The sequence below is a fragment of the Hemitrygon akajei genome, unplaced genomic scaffold (genome assembly GCF_048418815.1).
Source record: "Hemitrygon akajei unplaced genomic scaffold, sHemAka1.3 Scf000053, whole genome shotgun sequence".
Classification (NCBI taxonomy): Eukaryota; Metazoa; Chordata; class Chondrichthyes; order Myliobatiformes; family Dasyatidae; genus Hemitrygon; species Hemitrygon akajei.
This window is the reverse complement of record NW_027331939.1, coordinates 6,801,844-6,821,266: the sequence shown is the minus strand read 5'-3', so window position 1 is coordinate 6,821,266 and position 19,423 is coordinate 6,801,844. Positions and strand designations below refer to the sequence as shown.

The following is a 19,423-nucleotide window of genomic DNA, read 5'->3' as shown; positions in this document are numbered from 1 at the left end:
TTATATGCTTTACTAAATAGCTCTATCATGCATGTACTTGCCTTGGTTACAATTTTAAGCATCCTATTTACATACTGTCGCATCTATAAATACTGATAAAAATCTTGTTTTTCTAAATGTTTCTCTTTCAGCATTTCAAAGCTGAACAGTGTTCCTTCTTTCATTATGTTGCAAAGAACTGTTATTCCTTTAGCTGTCCAGTCCTTAAATCTAGCATCCAATTTATTTTGTGTAAAATCCGAGTCATATGCACACCATTGAAAAATTGCACTATCTCCCTCTAGATTATACTCTTTTATAGTAGTTTGTCATATTTTAAAAGTCAATTTCACCCATGGATTATCAATAGTATTTATGTACCTTTGCAAGTTATTATCAGCAAAATTGCTTGCATGGGGATGGGAAGTACCCGCTCCTCAATGTTTTTCCATTGAGCGTCATATGATGCGTTGCTCCAGCACATCACAGCTCTCAACTGTGCTGCAAAGTAATAACCTCTAAGAGAAGTTAGGCCACATCCACCCTTTTCCTTTGCTAATTGCAAAGTTTTGAGATGAACTCTAGGCCTTTTACATTGCCAAATATACCTTGATAACATCTTGTTCCATTCATTGAATTGATTTTGATTAATCTCTATTGGTAGGGGCTGAAAGAGCTATAACAGTATGGGCAGTATATTCATTATAATAGACTCAATCCTTGAACTGAAACTAAAAGAAAGGAATCAGGTTCCATCTTGCTATATATTCCTTAATGTTTTTTTTATATAAAGGCTGATAATTACATTCTGATAATGTTGCCTAATCTTTTGGCATAATGATGCCCAAATATTTGAAAGACTCTGTTTGCCATGCCCAGGGATATCTACTTTCAATTTCTCTTTGTGGGCTACAGTAATATGAAAGTAATTGGGTTTTATCTATGTTGATCTTGTATCCTGATAATTGACCATATTGTTCAAAGGATTGCATCAATCAGGTAAAGAGTATGTTGGTTGCCCTAGATAGATCAAAATGTCATCCACATAACAAGCCAATTTATGCTCTGTCCCTTTACTAGTAATTCCCCATTTTGTCTGATGTATTGAGCTAATGGTTCCAGATATAATGCAAAGAGTAGTGCTGACCATGCACAACCCTGTCTTGTGCCCCTTTCTAGGGTAAGACTATTTGATAAATATCCATTGATTTTAATCCTAGCAGTAGGGTTGTCATATAGTGCCTGTATAGTTTTAATAATTGTTATGGAAACCAAATCTATGTAAAACTCTGTAAAGAAAATTCCAGTTAACCGAATCAAATGCCTTTTCAGCGTACACGCTTATCACTATTGCTTTGATTTTATTTTTATGTATATATGATCCATAATGTGAAGTATCCTTCGTATATTGTGCAAACACGAGGAAATCTGCAGATGCTGGAAATTCAAACAACACACACACAATGCTGGTGGAACACAGCAGGCCAGGCAGCATCTATAGGGAGAAGCACTGTCAACGTCTCAGGCCGAGACCCTTCATCAGAACTAACAGAAAGGAAAGATACTAAGAGATTTGAAAGTAGGAGGGGGAGGGGGAAATGCGAAATGATAGGAGAGGACCGGAGGGGGCGGTGTGAAGCTGAAAGCTGGAAAGGTGATTGGCAAAAGTGATACAGAGCTGGAGAAGGGAAAGGATCATGGGACAGGAGGCCAAGGGAGGAAGAAAGGGGGAGGGGAGCACCAGAGGGAGATGAAGAACAGGCAGAGTGATGGGCAACTAAGTATGTCAGGGATGGGGTAAGAAGGGGAGGAGGGGCATTAACGGAAGTTAGAGAAGTCAATGTTCGTGCCTTTCTTTCTCCCTTATCACTATTGCTTTGATTTTATATGAATTTGTATACGTTCTCTCTCTTCAGCAAGAGTCATTCCTTTGCCGCCCGGCTGGCAGTTTCCGCAGCCGCAACCCCCGCATTTTGGCTCGCATGCTGCGCCAATACTATCCCACTTCCGATTTCCACGTTCGATTTCCACAGCGGTTTTCTAGAACACGGAAGATGTCATCTGCAGTTTTATAAGTATTGAGACAAAGGTCTCTTCTGACTTTGTTGTCCAGATTGTCCAGCAGTTGAACCTTTTTCACCTCTCTTGAACCGGTCGGCTCTCCCTGCCTCTGGAGTGCTTCCCAGTCCTTTCTCCACCTGTGAAAATCACGTCTGCTGCCAGGAAACTTGGGAAGGGCCGTCGGTTTCAGTCTGATGGCTGGCGTGAGAAAATTGGAGGAAAAGCCCAATGCTGTCGGTGTTAGTCTTTCAGCGTCCTCCTTTCTCCTTGCCTGTATGAAGTGGGCCTTCTTGGAAACCAACTTGGGGACGTTGAGTTCGAGCCCCTTTAGGCGACTCTGAAGGTGCTTCCGATCCCCTGGTGGGATCCATCGTTCCCACCTCCTTTGCTGACATTACCAGTCCTTGCAGGTGGTTAAGCATGAAGCCATACGCCTCCTGGTGGCCATCGGGTTGTACAGCAGCGACGTCTTCACATTCATCCTCTGCTGCTTGTAGTGCTGTGAGCAACTCAACATTTCCAAAGTTGGTCCAAAGAGTCTCCTGGATCAGCCTTCTGATTTTCTTTAGTTTCAACTCACACTCATTTGCCGTCTTTGCCAGGTCGGCTTTTTGCTGTTCAGTTGACACAGCTACTTTCTCTGTGTTCAGCTCCGCCTCCCGTTCTGCAGTGAGTCCGGCCTCCACATCATCATTGGCTTCCATGACTCTCTCGGCTTCCATTGTGAGTTTATTGAAACTCACTCTGAGCTCCTCTTCAGACATGTCTTCATAGGTCCTGGTAATACTGTTGGCCAGATGAGAAAACAATCTTTTTGCTGTCATTCTCTCTAGCTTGAGTTGCTCAACTGATTTCCCAATAGCTTGCTCAGCCATGTTTGATTCCGTCTGCAGGCTGTTCACAGGTGAGAGTACAACTTTTTAGTGATGTTTTGATGTTGTTTTATCTGAACTTGATTTCCTTCCTTCTTCAGGACTCCAGGTTATTGCTCTTGCTGTTCCAGCTCAAAGCTCCCAGATTTCTGTTTCCTGGTCAAACAGTTTTGTCAAGCAGTATTTTCACTGTCAACCAGTTTTTCACTGTCAAGTCGGAGTTCTTGCTCCCATGTGCAGCTTCCCCACTTGAAAGGGACTGAATACGCCTACCCGAAGGTTTTAACCGGATTCCACTCAATGACCAAACAACTTTCCTTCTTTTTCCTTTTTTATTTTTATTTTCGCAAGTGTGGCAGTTCATAGTTCTTAGTTATTAGTTAGTAGTCATAAATAATCAGCGGTAAGCAGTCATTAGTCTAGTCAAGGATAATCATAAGGCATTAGTCAGAAGGCAGTGGCAGTAGCATTAGCATTAGGATCAGGTGAAAAACTGGCTGCCTCTCAGACTTTGGAGACGATTTCGGACCTGTACCTCCGTTTCTCTACTGGACCATTATGGTTCCAAACTGGGTGAACTCTCTCGAACGTTTACGAGCTCTTCTTAAGCCTCGCGCCGTTTTCAAAAAGTGCCTGCATGCGATGATCCCGATGGCGGAGTTAACCCAAACACAGTGACAGCTGTGCTCCTTTCCCTGAAACAGTCTCAACAATTATTTAAAGTTCGGCATCTCACCGCGGGTTGTGACGCTGCTCCTGGCTGCCGATGTGATGCTGCGGGTTCTGCCCAAATGTTCTGGGCAGAAACCACCCTCAGGCAGCAGGTTCCGTCCTCTCTGCCAGTGAATTCTTGCTCTTTCTTAATACCTTCCTGAAACTCAAGTATGACTTGACAATCATGCACATTTGGTGGAGGTAGCCGAGAGAATCTCTTCCCAAAGTCTGAGCAGGTGATCGGCCTCTACCCAGTGTGAACTCGCTGGTGTCTGCGTAGGGCGGATGAATCTCTGAATCCCTTCCTACATTCTGAGCAGGTGAATGGCTTCTCCCCAGTGTGAATTCGTTGGTGACTGTGTAGGCTGGATAACTGTGTGAATCCCTTTCCACAGACTGAGCAGATGAACGGCCTCTCCCCAGTGTGAACTCGTTGGTGACTGCGTAGGGTGGATGAATCACTGAATCCCTTCCCACAGTCTGAACAGATGAATGGCCTCTCCCCAGTGTGAACTCGTTGGTGACTGCGTAGGGCAGATGAATCACTGAATCCCTTCCCACAGTCTGAACAGATGAATGGCCTCTCCCCAGTGTGAACTCGTTGGTGACTGTGTAGGGTGGATAACTGAGTGAATCCCTTCCCACAGTTCGAGCAGGTGAACGGCCTCTCCCCAGTGTGAACTCGCTGGTGATTTTGTAGATCAAATAATTGAGTGAATCCCTTCCCACAGTTCGAGCAGGTGAATGGCTTCTCCCCAGTGTGAACTCGCAGATGTCTCTGTAGGGTGGATGAATGACTGAATCCCTTCCCACATTCTGAGCAGGTGAACAGCCACACCCCAGTGTGAACACGTTGATGTATCTTCAGTTGAGATGACGAAGTGAATCTCTTCCCACAATCTGAGCAGGTGAACGGCCTCTTCCCAGTGTGAACTGACTGGTGTCTCAGTAGGTGAGATGACTGAGTAAATCCCATCCCACAGTCTGAGCAGGTGAACAGCCTCTCTCCAGTGTGAACACGTTGGTGTGCCAGTAGGTCAGATGACCGAGTGAATCCCTTCTCACAGTCTGAGCAGGTGAATGGCCTCTCTCCAGTGTGAATTCGCTGGTGTACCAGTAGGTAAGATGACTGAGTGAATCCCTTCCCACAGTCTGAGCAGGTGAACGGCCTCTCCCCAGTGTGAACTCGCTGGTGAGCCATTAGGTCAGATGACCGAGTGAATCCTTCCCCACAAATTCAGCAGATGACCAGCCTCTGCCCAGTGTGAACTGACTGGTGTGTCCACAGGTGGGAAGACCGACTGAATCCCTTCTCACACACAGAACAGATGAATGGCCTTGCCCAGTGTGAACTTGCTGATGTACCTTCAGTTGAGATTACCGACTGAATCCATTCCCACTGTCTGAGCAGGTGAACGGTCTCTCCCCTGTGTAAAATGATGGACGTGCCAGTTGGTCAGATGACCGAGTGAATCCCTCCCCACAGTCTGAGCAGGAAGGATGGTTGATTGAATCCCTTGCTCCTTAAATATCTAGTCAGAGACAGCACAACTGGTGTGTTGTATTTGAATTCCCATAGACAAATTCCTTGTCGATTTTAACCTGTAAAAAGATTTAAAAATCAATCAGTGAGTGAAGGACAACATTTGAGATGAGATCACTTGAGTTGCCAAGGTGTGATCTGACATCACACTGTTACAGTGAAGTTCAACACATTGGAGAACGAAATCTCCTTCTAACTGGGACAGTGCTGGTATCTGGAATGACCCCCAAACTCTCCGATGCTCTGTAAGAATGGGGCACTTATGCCATCTCCAATCTGTGACTTGGCTCTGTTTGACTCTGTCCATTTGAATTATTCCCTCTTCCCACTGAGCTGAAAGGGTGTCTGGCCCCACAGTAACAGAAACCCTCTCACGTAAATAGCCTTTGTTGATGTGCAGCTAAAGTTTTCCTTTATGTAATGTTCATTTAAAGTGCCACAGTTTCAATGCCATGTCAATATCTCCTGACCTGGCTGGTGGCGTAGTGGCATCAGTGCCAGACTTCGGGATGAAAGGTCCTGAGTTCGAATCCAGCCGGCTCCCCTGCACGCTTTCCTTCCGTGCTGGGTTATGAGCTGGTGATCACTTTGGAAACTCACCCGGCAGAAGTTTCCCCTCATGTTCCCCTGAATGTTTCACCTTTCACCCTTAACCCATGGCCTCTGGTTGTAGTCCCACCCCATCTCAGTGGTAAAAGCCAGCTTGCATTTACCCTATCTCTAACCCTCATAATTGTAGTATACCTCCATCAAATCTCCCCTCAGTCTTCTACATTCCAAGGAATAAAGTCCTGGCCTGTTCAATCACTCCTTATAACCCAAGTCCTCCAGACCTGGCAACATCCTAGTGAATTTTCTCTGAACTCTTTCAAAATTTTTACATCTTTCCTGTGGTTTGGTGGCCAAAACTGCACTCAATACTCCAAATTAGGCCTCACCAATGTCTTGTACAAAGTCAACATAACATACCATTCAGTACTTTGGTTTATGAAGGACGATGTGACAAAATCTTTCTTTCCGTCCCTATCGAACTGTGACACCACTTTTAGTGAAATATAGACCTGTATTCCCAGATCCCATTCTTTAACACTCCTCCATGTCCGACCAGTCACTGTGTAAGACCCACCCTGGTAGGTCTCACCAACATGCAACACCTCGCACTTGTCTGCATTGAATTCTGTTTTCCATTTCTCAAGCCATATTTCCACCTGGTCCAGTTCGCACTGCAAGCCATGATAGTCTTCTCACAGTCCGCTGAATCCCCAGTCTCGGTTTCATCCACAAATTTGCTGATACCTAACCATCTTATCATCCAGATTACTGATATAGATGAGAAACAACAACAGATCCAGCACTGATCCCTGTGGCTCACCACTAGTTACAGGCCTCCAGTCAGAGAGGCAACCATCTGCTATCACATTCTGGGTTCTTCCAAAGACAGTGTCTCATCCAATTTACTATCTCGTCTTGAATGCTGAGTGACTTAACCTTCTTGACCAACCTCCCGTATGAGACTTTGTCAAGTGCCTTGCTAACGTCCATGTAGACAACATCCACTGCCTTGCCTTCATCCACTTCCCTGATAACTTCCTCAAGAGACTGGTTAGACATGACCTACCATGCACAAAGCCATGTTGTCTATCCTTAATCAGTCCACATCGATCCAAATACTTATATATCCGGCTCCTGCACATATGTTTTAATAACTTTCCCACTACTGATGTCAAGCTCACTAACGTAACATTTTCTCGTTTCTCCTTAGAGCCCTTCTCGAACAGTGGAACAACATCGGCTGTCCTCCAATCCTCCAGTACCTCAACTGTCACGAAGGATGATTTCAATATCTCTGCTTGGACCCCGACAATTTCTGCACTTGTCTTCCGCAGGGTCCCAGGGAACAACTTGTCAGGCCCTGGGGATTGATCCATGCTAATTTGCCTTAAGGCAGCAAACACCTCCACCTCTGTAATCTGTACAGGGTCTCTGAAGTTGATGCTGCCTTGTCTCACCTCTATCGACTCTGTGTCCATCTCCTCAGCAAATACGGATGCAAAACTACTATTTAAAACCTCCCCCATCTATTTTGAGTCCCGTATAGATTACCATTCTGATCATCCAGAGTGGGCATGTTTCTGTTCTGACCTTCTCCATGTTTCTGTGACAGAGAAGCTGGCCACACTTGACTGGAAGGGGAATCTGGTAGGAGTGACAACGGAGCAGCAATGGCTGGAGTTTCTGGGAGCAACTCGGGAGCTGAGTGATAGACACATCCCAAAGAAGTGGAGCATTGGAAAGGCAGGAGGACACAACCATGAAATGAGAAGCCAAAGCCAACATAAAAGCCAAAGGGAGGGCAAATAATAGAGCAAAAAACATTGGGAAGCTTTTCGAAACCAACAGAAGACAACTAAAGAAAGTCAGATGAGTTCAGGGTGTGGAAATATGATATTGTAGTCATTAATGTGTCTTGGTAGCACCCAACAGCCTGAGGAATTTGGAGGAACAAAATATCCGGGGCCTTGCTACCTCTTGAAAACAAAGGTTCCCTGCACCAGTTACCTTTCAACTTTTATTTTGGTAGACACATACAAACTCTACACCCTCAAAATTTCACTTCTGAAGAACCCCCACTTACCAAGTACTCCTTTGCCAGAAAACAGCCTGTCCCAATCCACCCTTGTCAAATCCTTGCAAATACCATAAAAATTGATCTTTCTCCAATTTAGAATCTCGAGAGGTCCAGACCTCTGTTTTTCCGTACTTACTTGGAATCTCATGGCATTATGATCACTAGACACAAAGTGTTGCCATACACTAATTTCTGTCACAGCCCTGGATCGTTTCCCAACAGTTTATTGCACACTTCTACGCCAGATGTTTTACGTACTGATTAAGGCTCATTTGACAAACTCGACCTCATCTAGTCCTTTTACAGTATGAGAGTCCCAGTCAATATATGAAAAGTTAAAATCACTTACTATATCAACTATTGCTTCTTGGTGTAGTCTGTGAACTCTCTACAAATTTGTTCCCCTACATCCCTCAGACTGTTGGGTGCAACCAATTCCCAGTAATGCCTACGATATCACAATTCCATGCCCTGGGCTCATCTGGCTTTCCTACGATGCTTCTTGCATCGTGATTTCCACAGCTCAACACATTCATCGCACCATGCTCAAGCATTTGGTGCTGACTCTGTCTGAGCTCTGAACAACATCTGTCTGGTGTCAAGAAAACAACCTCTCCCTCAATGTCAGAAAAACCTCTGATGCTGAATTTTGTGGTGAGGACGCAGGAAAGGTTTTCTTCTGATGACTCTTACATGAAGGTCATGTTTGTGCAGGTGTTGCTGCACAGTAGAACAGTGCACCACCACTCCAGAGGCTGCTAAATCTTCCTGAAGGTCTTTTTACAGTCAAATGGGGGTTTTGGTTTGCCTTTCTAGCAATCCTGCGATCAGTTCTCTTGGAAAGTTTTCTTGGCCTTCCAGACATCAACTTGACCTCCACCGTTCCAGTTAACTGCCATTTCTTAATTACATTACGAACTGAGGAACCGGCTACCTGAAAACGCTTTGCTATCTTCTTATAGCCTTCTCCTGCTTTGTGGGCATCCATTACTTTAACTTTCAGAGTGCTAGGCAGCCGCTTAGAGTAGCCCATGGCTGCTGATTGTTGGGACAAGGTTTGTGGAGTCAGGGTATTTATAAAGCTTTGCGATTTGCATAACCTGGCCTGTCCTAACGATGACTGTGAACAAGCCATTGTCCTAACAAGCTAATTCAGGTCTGAGACCTTGGTAAAATTTAACTGAGAGCTCAAATCTCTTGGGGTGCCCAGACTTTTCCTTGGTGCTCCTTTCCTTTTTTTCCCCACTCTAAAATTGTACAAAACAGAAATAATACACTAAACTCCTGATGAAGGGTTTCAGCCCGAAACATTGTCACTACCTCCTCCCATAGATGCTGTCTGGCATCTGTGTTCTGCCAGCACTTTGTGTTTTTAATAATACACTAATCTTGCTTAAAATGTTGAAAAGAATGTTTTGTCTTTAATTTTATGACTTTTGGAGACCAGTTCACCTTCTACTCACTTAACTATTCACAGTAACAGGAAGTTTGACCAGTGGTGCCTAGCCATTTGCATACCACTGTATGGGATGGGGTGGAGAGCGCAGGGTGTGACAGGGAGGAGGAGTGGGACTGACAGGGAGCGAAGAGGGAGAACGCGAGGGGTGAGTGGTAGATTTAGAGGGAGAGAAAAGAGGGGAAGACAATGTGGGATACGGGAGCCAGCAGGGAGAGTGTTTGAGAGAGGGGGAGTGTGGGATGTAGGGAGAGAGATAGATAGAGAGGGAGAGAGCTGGAAATGGAGGAGGTTACAGAGTGGTGGAGGTGAGTGAGTGAGAGAGATGAGTTTGAGTGAGGTGAGAAGGTGCGTGAGAGAGGAGGAGATGGGAAGGTAGAGGGTGACTGAGATGGAGAGTGAGATGGTGGGTGATAGGGGTAGGGACAGCGATTGAGGGATGGAAGAGAGAATGGAAGAGTAAGAGAAACAGAGGGGATAGAAGGGGAGAACGGGAGAGAGTGTGAGAGAAATGAAGAGAGGCATGAGAGAGTGAAGAGATGAAGAGAGACGAGAGGGGAGTACGATTTGTTAATAGAGTAGAGAGAGTGGTGATAGAGAAGCAGAGCGTGAGGAAAGGGGTGAAAGAGAGTGGGAGACTGGTTGAGTAGCAGTGTAACAGGCGGATAGAGAAGAGGGAAGGGGGAGGGGAGAGGTGGGGACGAAGCAAGGATGATTGAGAGGGAGCAAGAAGGGAGGGCTGGAGTAGAAGGCCCTATGAGGAAGAGGAACTGTGAGGAGGGTGTGGTGAGGGAAATGGAGTAAGTAGCTAGGGGTGAGTGAGAAAGGCAAGGAGATTGGTGTATATGATTTGAATTGTTAGATGAACTAATTATTCAGTCCCCAGTTGCAGGGTCATTAATCACATATGTTCACAAGTCATCGGACAAATCCACCGTGGGTTTACGGTTCCATGCTGGCAATTATGAGTGTGAGGGCAGCTTGCTGTTCTCGGTGTTGGATGTGGGAGGTCCCGGAGTCTCCTAGCCTCCCGGATGTTCACATCTGCACCAGGTGCGCCGAGCTGCAGCTCCTGAGGGACTGAGCCAGGGAGATGCAGCTCGATTACCTTCGTCTGGTCAGGGAGAGCGAGGAGTTGATGGAGAGGAGTTACAGGCAGGTGGTCACACCAGGGCCATGGGAGGCAGACAGATGGGTCATGGTTAGGAGGGGGAAGGGGAAGAGTCAGGTACTAGAGAGTACCCCAGTGGCTGTACCCCTTGACAATAAGTACACCTGTTTGAATACTGTTGGGGGGGGGAAGACAGCCTACCTGGGGGAAGCAACAGCGGCCGTGCCTCCAGCACAGAGTCCGGCCCTGAAGCTCAGAAGGGTAGGGAAAGGAAGAAGAAGGCAGTAGCAATAGGGGTCTCAATAGTTAAGGAGTCAGATAGGCGATTCTGTGGACGCAGTCAGGAGACCCGGATGGTAGTTTGCCTCCCTGGTGCCATGGATGTTTCTGATCACGTCCATGATATCCTGAAGTGGGAGGCTGAGGAGCTAGAGGTCGTGGTACATATAGGTACCAATGACATAGGTAGGAAAAGGGAAGAGGTCCTGAAAGGAGAATATAGGGAGTTAGGAAGGGAGTTGAGAAGAAGGTCCGCAAAGGTAGTAATCTCGGGATTACTGCCTGTGCCACGCGGCAGTGACAGTAGTAATGGAATGAGGTGGAGGATAAGTGTGTGGCTGAGGGATTGGAGCAGGGGCAGGGATTCAAGTTTCTGGATCATTGGGACCTCTTTTGGGGCAGGAGTGACCTGTACAAAAAGGACGGGTTGCACTTGAAACCCAAGGGGACCAATATCCTGATGGGGAGATCTGTGAAGGCTACTGGGGAGACTTTAAACTAGAATGGTTGTGGGGGTGGGAATCAAATTGAAGAGACTAGGAGAGAAGAGGTTAGTTCACAAATAGAGAAAGCTTGTAGACAGTGTGAGGAAATCTAGGAATAATGGTGCATATTTCCCTGAAGGTGGAATCTCATGTGGTGAAGAAAGCTTTTGGTATGCTGGCCTTTATAAATCAGAGCATTGAGTATTGGAGTTGGGATGTGATGTTAAAATTGTAGAAGACATTAGCGAGGCCAGATTTGGAGTATTGTATACAGTTCTGGTTACCGAATTATAGGAAAGATGTCAATAGAGTACAGAGGAGATTTACCAGAATGTTACCTGGGTTTCAGCACCCAAGTTACAGAGAAAGGTTGAACAAGTTAGGTCTTCATTATTTGGACTGTAGAAGGTTCAGGGAGGACTTGATAGAGGTATTTAAAATTATGACGGGATAGACAGAGTTGACATGGATAGGCTTTTTCCATTGAGAGTAGGGGAGATTCAAACAAGAGGACATGTGTTGAGAGTTAAGGGGCAAAAGTTTAGGGGGTAACACGAGGGGTAACTTCTTTACTCAGACAGTGGTAACTGTGTGGAACGAGCTTCCAGTGGAAGTGGTAGAGACAGGTTCGATTTTGTCATTTAAAAAAAATTGGATAGGTATATGTACAGGAAAGGAATGGAGGGTTATGGGCAGAGTGCAGGTAAGTGGGATTAGGTGAGAGTAAGCATTCAGCACCGGCTAGAAGGGCCAAGATGGCCTGTTTCCATGCTGTAATTGTTATATGGTTTTACCGCATACGATTCTGGTCTCCATATCTGACAGCGGGGAGTTTTTACACATACGGGGACAAACTGCAGGTCACCCCAGCTGATACGGGTGTTTCTCCTGTTCAGATGGCGGTGAGGAGGGTGTTGATCTCGGCTTTGTGTAAATCAAGGGCCGGTTACAGTGGGAAAGGGCCGGGACCGCGCCGGACAGCTGGAGGCTCTGGGCTCTCCAGTCTTGCATCCCTGGTTTTAGCTTTGCACTGAGTCAGGATCGCGTGATCAGTTTGCTCTGGTTCCCCAAGCTGGGAGGGTGGACATGGGTGAAGGGGGCCTTCTATGTGTTGGTGTAGGGTGAATGGTTAGAAGGGTGTGGGGGCACTGGCAGGACGGAGGGTGGTTGGGGTACTGTGGGTTATCAGATGCAACATGACCTGGGTGGATGGGCAAGGGGTAAATTACGTTGTAAAAGAGGGTGGATGTGGTCCACAGGATCAGACAGTTCAGCTCACGTGTCCTTTCAGGAGGCCACAAGTCTCTCTTCATCTTAATCACTGACTAATCTTCCTGTTAACATTGAGTTTGTTACAGAGTCCCAGAGTCTGGGAATGGCTGGGTGGTAGGAGGCACAGGGTGATGGTGAGAGGCTGTTTCTTGGACTCGAGTCCCGTGCTTAATGACGTTTTCTGGGGTTACGCCCATTGCTACTTGTCATCTATGTACTTGAGAAAGTACAGGGTATGGGTAGAGAGTTTGCAGCAAGTTCAAACAAATACTGTTTTTGAAAGACAGTCAGCATAAATACTCCCCTCTCTTTCCCTCTCCCCACTCAGAACTGACCAAAAGCTACACCAGAGGATGCAAGATCTTGAACTGAGTAACCACTGTGAGGGAATGGGAGTGGTTTCAAAGGGCTGGGCTGCTGGAAGCACATTACCAGACCTGGAGTGATTGCAACTGGGTCTGACAGAGGCATAACTGGTACTTCTGGGCACATTCGGTCTCACTCCAACTATTTCCTACCTTCCTTTGTACAGGTATGTAATGTCTAAAGGACCAGTGTTTGAGTAAATGAGACTCACCAAACTTTCTCCCGACTGAATCACTGGAATCTCTGAGTCAGATGGGTTCTCTCCAGTTGAAGCTCTCAGTCCTCGTGCTGGTTCACTTGTTGCTGTTCCCTCGTCTTCAGTCGTGGTTTGCCTCCAGTTGGGGTATTTCTTCAAATAAATCTCTCACCACAGGTCTAACTTTAACCAGAGAGACAATGAAGCACATTAATAATGAAAAGGAGAACTAAACATTTCTGCGTAATGTTACTAAGAACAAAACTCACTGAAATTTAAACGTTGAAGGCAGATTTAATGATCTCAGTGAACAATCTTTTATTGTCCCTCACATGTCACAGAATGATATGGGATAAGAAGGAGCCATCATTCAGTCACGGTAAGACATAAGACACAGGAACAGAATTAGATGATTCGATCTACTCAACCCACCACTCAACCACGGCTGATTTTTATTCCAACATCATATTCCTGTCTTCCTCCTGTAACCCTGAAGCTACTTAGCAATCATGAATATATTAATCTCCGTCATAAATATACCCAAATGGCAGCCTCAACCAACTTCTGCGGCAACAAATTCCACAGATCAGACATCTTTTGGCCAAAATTTTTTTTTCATCTGAGTTTTAAGGGGAAGCATCTTTATTCTGAGACTCTGTCAGATCACAGACTCTCAGTCTAATGGAAACATCCTCTCCATGTCGACTGTATCCAGGCTTTTCTGCATTTGGTAGGTTTACTTAACCATACATCCTCCACCACCCCCACCGTCCCTCTGAACTCCAGTGAGCACAGGTCCAGAACCATCAAATGCTCCTCATGCATAACACCGATCATTCCTGAGATTATTTATGTAAAGTTTGTTAGCAACAACTCTACTGAACACATTTCCAGGAATAACGGACAAATTGGTACCAGGATAATTTAAAGGGAAACGTTGTGCTTTCTTTACTGTTCTACTATCACATGTGTTGGCGCGTGGCCAAGTGGTTAAGGCTTTTGTCTAGAGATCTGAAGGTTGCTAGTTCGAGCCTTGGCAGAGGTTGCCTGTGTGTCCTTGAGTGACGACACCGGTGCCAAGCTGTATGGGTCCTAATGCCGTTCCCTTGGACAACATCGGTGGCGTGGAGAGGGCAGACTTGCAGAGTCTAACAGAGGCCTACAAACTATCACAGCCAATTTCATTTCCAGGTTAAGACAGGTCCATTTCATGAAATATAAACCAAGAAATAAAAAGAAACTGGAATTACCAGAAACACTCAGCAGGTAAGGAACAGCTTACAATACAATTCAATTAATAACATTTCATCAGAATGACTTCAAATATTTTCAGTTTTTAGTGCAGATCTTTAGCACAGCTGCCTGATTTCCACTGTGTGACAGTGAGGGGGGGGGGGATTTCCAAACACAGTTTGAACACCAAACTCAGGGTCTATTTCTACTGTTGTAAACACGGAACAGCCCATTTACTCACAGCCTCTCCCTGTGAGGGATGGAATGGGAACTCATGCTCTCCTCAGATAGGGAGTCATTGCTTCCAAAGGAACTCCAGAAACAAACATCTGATCCCAGACCAGAAATACTCGATCAACACCTCACAAGCCCAAGCAGCTCAATCCCGGGTCCACTTTACCTGGATCAAAAACCGTGATCTCCCAGGACCCAACCTCACAGACTCACACAGCTGAACCTGCCACTCACCGACCCCGAGAGTCTGACACATCGTCCCCACATCTTACACTGGGTAGTGCAATCTAGGATTTCACCACAACCAATGTCCAGCTGCTCGAAATTTCTGCTTCATTGCAGGACGAGCATCCAGCCCCTTCTGTAGAAGCTCAAACCAAAGTCAAAGCCAAAACACCAGCAGTTTCATTTGCCTGGAATGCCAATCACAGGATTAGAGCCCAAGCACCAACTCTCCCAGTACTCTTTGCTGCCAGTAAAATGCTGCAGTGTGTCAGTCCGTCACTGTTCATAAACTAGCACCTCCACACCAATGCACAACACAACTGGGACCTGATGACCCTCTGGCATTCCAGCTAACAATAACCGATTCTGGAAATGACTCAGCGAGGCCAAAGGTACAAAAGAACACTTCACAATGAAGACAAGGGTTGGAAGAAAGTTTGCTGATATATAACATTGAGGAGGTGGGATACAAGGTGGACTGAGGATGACCCAGATGGTTGATGTATATCACTGAAGCGGGGTTGGGTGGTGTGAGGAGACTGGACAGAGGTTGAACAAGATGAGCAGATGGAACCAGGTGGGAGAAGGGATCAAGGACAATCACTGATGGTCCTCCAGCAACACATAGGTACTGAATGAATAGTACATACTATTGTATAAAAGATTCTAAAATGGCAGAATTAGCAAAAACAACAAGAACTTTGCCAGATATACTTTGACCCTCACCAAATTTTTATCAACACACCGTAGAAAGTTTCGCATCCGGACACTTCATGCTTTGCATGGTAACTACTCTGCCCGTGACTGCGAGGAACTGGTAAGACCTTTGGATCCAGATCAGCACATCACAGAAACCATCTTCCCCCCGAGACTTCCCAGTCCCTCGGTAAAGCAGGCAGTGAAATCAAAGATCCCCACAATCTGGGACGTTCTCCTTTCTCACCCACCCCAGTCCGGGAGAAGACACAACCGCCATAAAGCTCCAGGACAAATATGAGGAGCCTCAGGAAGCGAGGCGAGTTCGGGGGAAGTTAACGGGACTCAGTGGCCAACATCAGATTTCCCAACACAACATGGAGGATGCGTGACCACCCACCTGGAGATTGTGAACATGCACAAAGAGATTGTTACATCTGCGGTTAAATGGGAGGGGAAAATGGGATCACGTGACCGGTGGGGTATAACACCCCAGGCATAGACTCCAGCTTCCCAGCATTCTGTGGAAATAAACAGATGCGCCTCACATCTCCTCTCACCTTAAATATGTCAGACATTTCAAACCCCCAGGAAAAAACATACCCTCTGTCCACTCTATCTATTCCTCTCGTAATCTGATCAACGTCCATCCAGCCTCACCCCAGCCTGCGCCGTTCTGGAGAAAACAACACAAGTTTGTCCAGCCTCCTGTTATAGCTTATGCTCTCTAATCCAGGCAGTGTCCTGGTAAACCTCTTCTGCGCCCTCTCCACAGCCCCGACATCCTTCCGAGAATGGGAGCGACCAGAACTGTATGAAACACTCCAGATGTGGTCTATCTAGTTTTACAAAGCTGCAACACAACTTCATGACTTTTGAACTCAGTGCTTCAACTAATAAAGACAACCACGCCATTTGCCTTCTTAACCACCCGATCAATCTGTGCAGTCTCTTTCAGGGAGCGATGAACTTGGAGTCTAAGATCCCTCTGATCATCGACACTGTTCAGGATTTTGCATTTAACACTGTCCTGTCTCATACATTCAGGGGTGCAGTGCTAGCAAAGCTCACCGGAGCGCCGCTCCGACATCTCTGTAAAACAGTCAAAATAAACAAGCACGGAATTTAACAACCCCGGATATTAAATAGAGGGAATTTTACGGAAGCGGGGGTGTTGGCTGGTGGGGAAAAATACCACTAATAACATTAGGATATTTGATCGTTTTTGGTGAAATCCTGGAGCTGTGACTGTTTTTAATTTAGGTATTTGTGAAATTCCTTCTCACTCGACCCGTTATCCAAGGAAGCTGGGGAATACATGTACACAAATGCGAGCATTTTTCCGCTCTTTCCAATTTGTACCATTGGATACCAGGAAGGAGCTATATTAAGCACGGAATGAACATCGAAACCTATGCTTAAGAGTCGAAAATAATGAAAGAAAAATTCACTGCTCGCTCATCTTCAGCCTGATTTTGATGAAATATTCAAGGTAATCATCCAAAATCCTCTTGTACACCTGGATATATTTAGTTTTGTTTTGGAAGCCAAATGGAAAAAAAAAAATTCTAGGCTACAAGCTAGTTTTACGTCATTTCATATAATTAGTGGCTGATTAAATCCTTGGCCTCGCTCCACCAAGTGTAGTTGATTGAAAAGAGGCTCTTGTTCTCTTTGTGTTGATCGGAAAAAGAGTAATTTAGTGAGGCAATGAACGTGGTGAAAGGCATTTCCAAATCTCCCAAATGGTTGCTCTCCTCCCGTTAACATTTGTCACTTCCAAAATACAATATTTTCTATTCGTATAGTTGCGATAATAATTTATGTAAAGTTTCAAGCTTCTTTAACTTTTTATATATTTAAACACTAAACAGGATGTATAAAGGTCGAACCATGTAACACCTGACGTCAGAGGATATTTTGAGTATCGACACTCACAGGTACACTTCAATATATTGAGAAAGGGATGGAGCAGTGGACCCAGAGTGAAGTGATAAGCAGGTGAGAGGACAGACAAAGACAGAGAGGATGAGAGGGAGTGGGAGGGAGGGGTGTGAGGTAAATTTGTTCACCGGAAGGGGAAATCGATATTCATGCCATCAGGTTGGGTGGGGGCACCCAGACGGAATATAAGTTGCTGATCCTGCACCCTGAGGGTGGCCTCATCTTGGCAAGGGATGGGATGACACGTCGGAACGGGAATGGGAATGGGAATTGAAATGTTTGGACACCGGGAAGTCCCGCTCGGAGTGGAGAGTTCAAAGGTTAATTTATTATCAAAGCAGGTATTCATAAATAACGCTGAGTTTTCTTCTTCTCCAGAGAACCACGAAACAATGAAAGCATGAAAGTCGTTCAGAGAGAGAAAAAAATGAAACTCCCTCCCCACCCCCCGCATCAAAAAGGACGGCATCCCTATCATCAACCCCCAAAACCCACCCCTCTCGCACAAATGGGAAGAAATATATCGAAACCCGTTAAAAAACATTCCTACCCGGCACAACTGCGGAGCAGCCGGTGTCACCAGTGTCGAGGCGGCCGCATCGGGAGCAGCGGACACAACAGGCGACCCCGGAAGATTCACAGGTGAAGTGTCGCCTCACCTGGAAGGATGTTTGGACAACGGAGAGAGTTCAACAGTCCGGCCCTTTCACTGTGACACCCCGAACTCCACATCAAATCCGTCCAAACGAATCTGGGCGAACTTTAATGACCAATAAATATAATTCCTCTCAGCGATCAGCTGTCTGAGTGATTCCCTGACTCTGAGAGGAAGGGGTATCTATGGTCCACACTGTCAGGGTGTTGAGTTTACCAGGAGACAAAGACTGCAGGGACGAGAGGTTTTCTGTTGACTAATACACTACCCGCTGGCAATTCTGGTGTTGTGACCCGAATCGAGACAAACACCACGCTGCCCATTCCACTAACACGGCACAGCCGGACACATAACAGGGGACTTTACATCTCACAACACTGGATTCAGTGATGAAACCCGTGATTAATGTTTTTGTCTCACCGAAAAGTCCATTAACCCTAACCCTGCAATATGGTGTAAAATCCCGCTCCCCATATTAACACGGGTTATACAGACCAAAGAACAAACTGCCGGAGGAACTCAGTGGGTCGGACAGCATCTGTGGAGGGAAATGGACCGTCAACATTTCGGGCCGAGACCCTCCCTCTGGACTGAGAGTGGACGGGAAATAGTCAGAGAAAAGAGGTGAGGGGTGGGGATGGGGCAAGAGCTGGGGAGTGAGAGGTGGATCCAGGTGAGGGGGGAGGTGGAAGGTGAAAATAGTGACAAGGGGGGGAGGTGAGTGGTGGGGGCAACACGGGGCTGCAGAAGATGGAAATTAATTCCATAGAGGATGAACAAAGAGGTTAGAGAGTATTTGTTATAGAGAGTGCAATGAAGATTCACCTGACTGATCCCTGGAGCGGTGGGGTCATAACCTGAAGAAAGATCAAATGTGATAACTCTAAATGTCATTTAGAGAGTCGAGGACTGAGAGGTGAACACATTGAAATGCACAGCATCTTTAGCGGTTGAATCAGGGATCCCAGTCTCTGAAAAAGGGGATGGGAATCGAGCCCGTGACTCTGTGACCTGGGGGTGGAGGGAAAGGGATCGGGGTAGATATGGTGTGGAAAAGTAGACATGTATCTGGTGTAAATATGGAATAATGTGGGGAATGCGGCGGATGGGTCGGGCAGTGTGTGAGGTGAGAGGAGCAGAGTCATCGGTTCAGGTCGGAGTCCCTCCACCCGTCACCTGATCCCGTTTCCTGTTCACGTTTTTCTGCAGATCTGCAGCATTTGCGGGTGAAGTGTCCGTGTAGCTTCACCTTTGTCCCCTTCAGACAACGCAGTGAGATCCGGATCAAATAGTTCCACACAATTAGAATAGTTTATTACATTTTTTTCTATTTTTGTACTATATATATACTTATTTTAAATCACAATTGTTAAAATCCTTTGTTAAGAATTAGGTTCTACTGCTACCGCAGAGACAACGAATTTCATGGCATATTCCGGTGCTATTAAACTTGATTCTGATATTAATATGGGA

At 45.9% G+C, this 19,423-nt stretch overlaps 1 long non-coding RNA gene across 1 annotated transcript; it reads left to right on the top strand.

The window, feature by feature from the left end:
- Positions 1–16,715: 16,715 nt before the first annotated feature.
- Positions 16,716–17,910, top strand: LOC140721297 (uncharacterized). Its single transcript, XR_012097360.1, has 3 exons — positions 16,716–16,843; positions 17,226–17,352; positions 17,674–17,910. It is a non-coding gene; the product is annotated as an uncharacterized lncRNA (long non-coding RNA).
- The last annotated feature ends 1,513 nt before the right edge of the window (positions 17,911–19,423 follow it).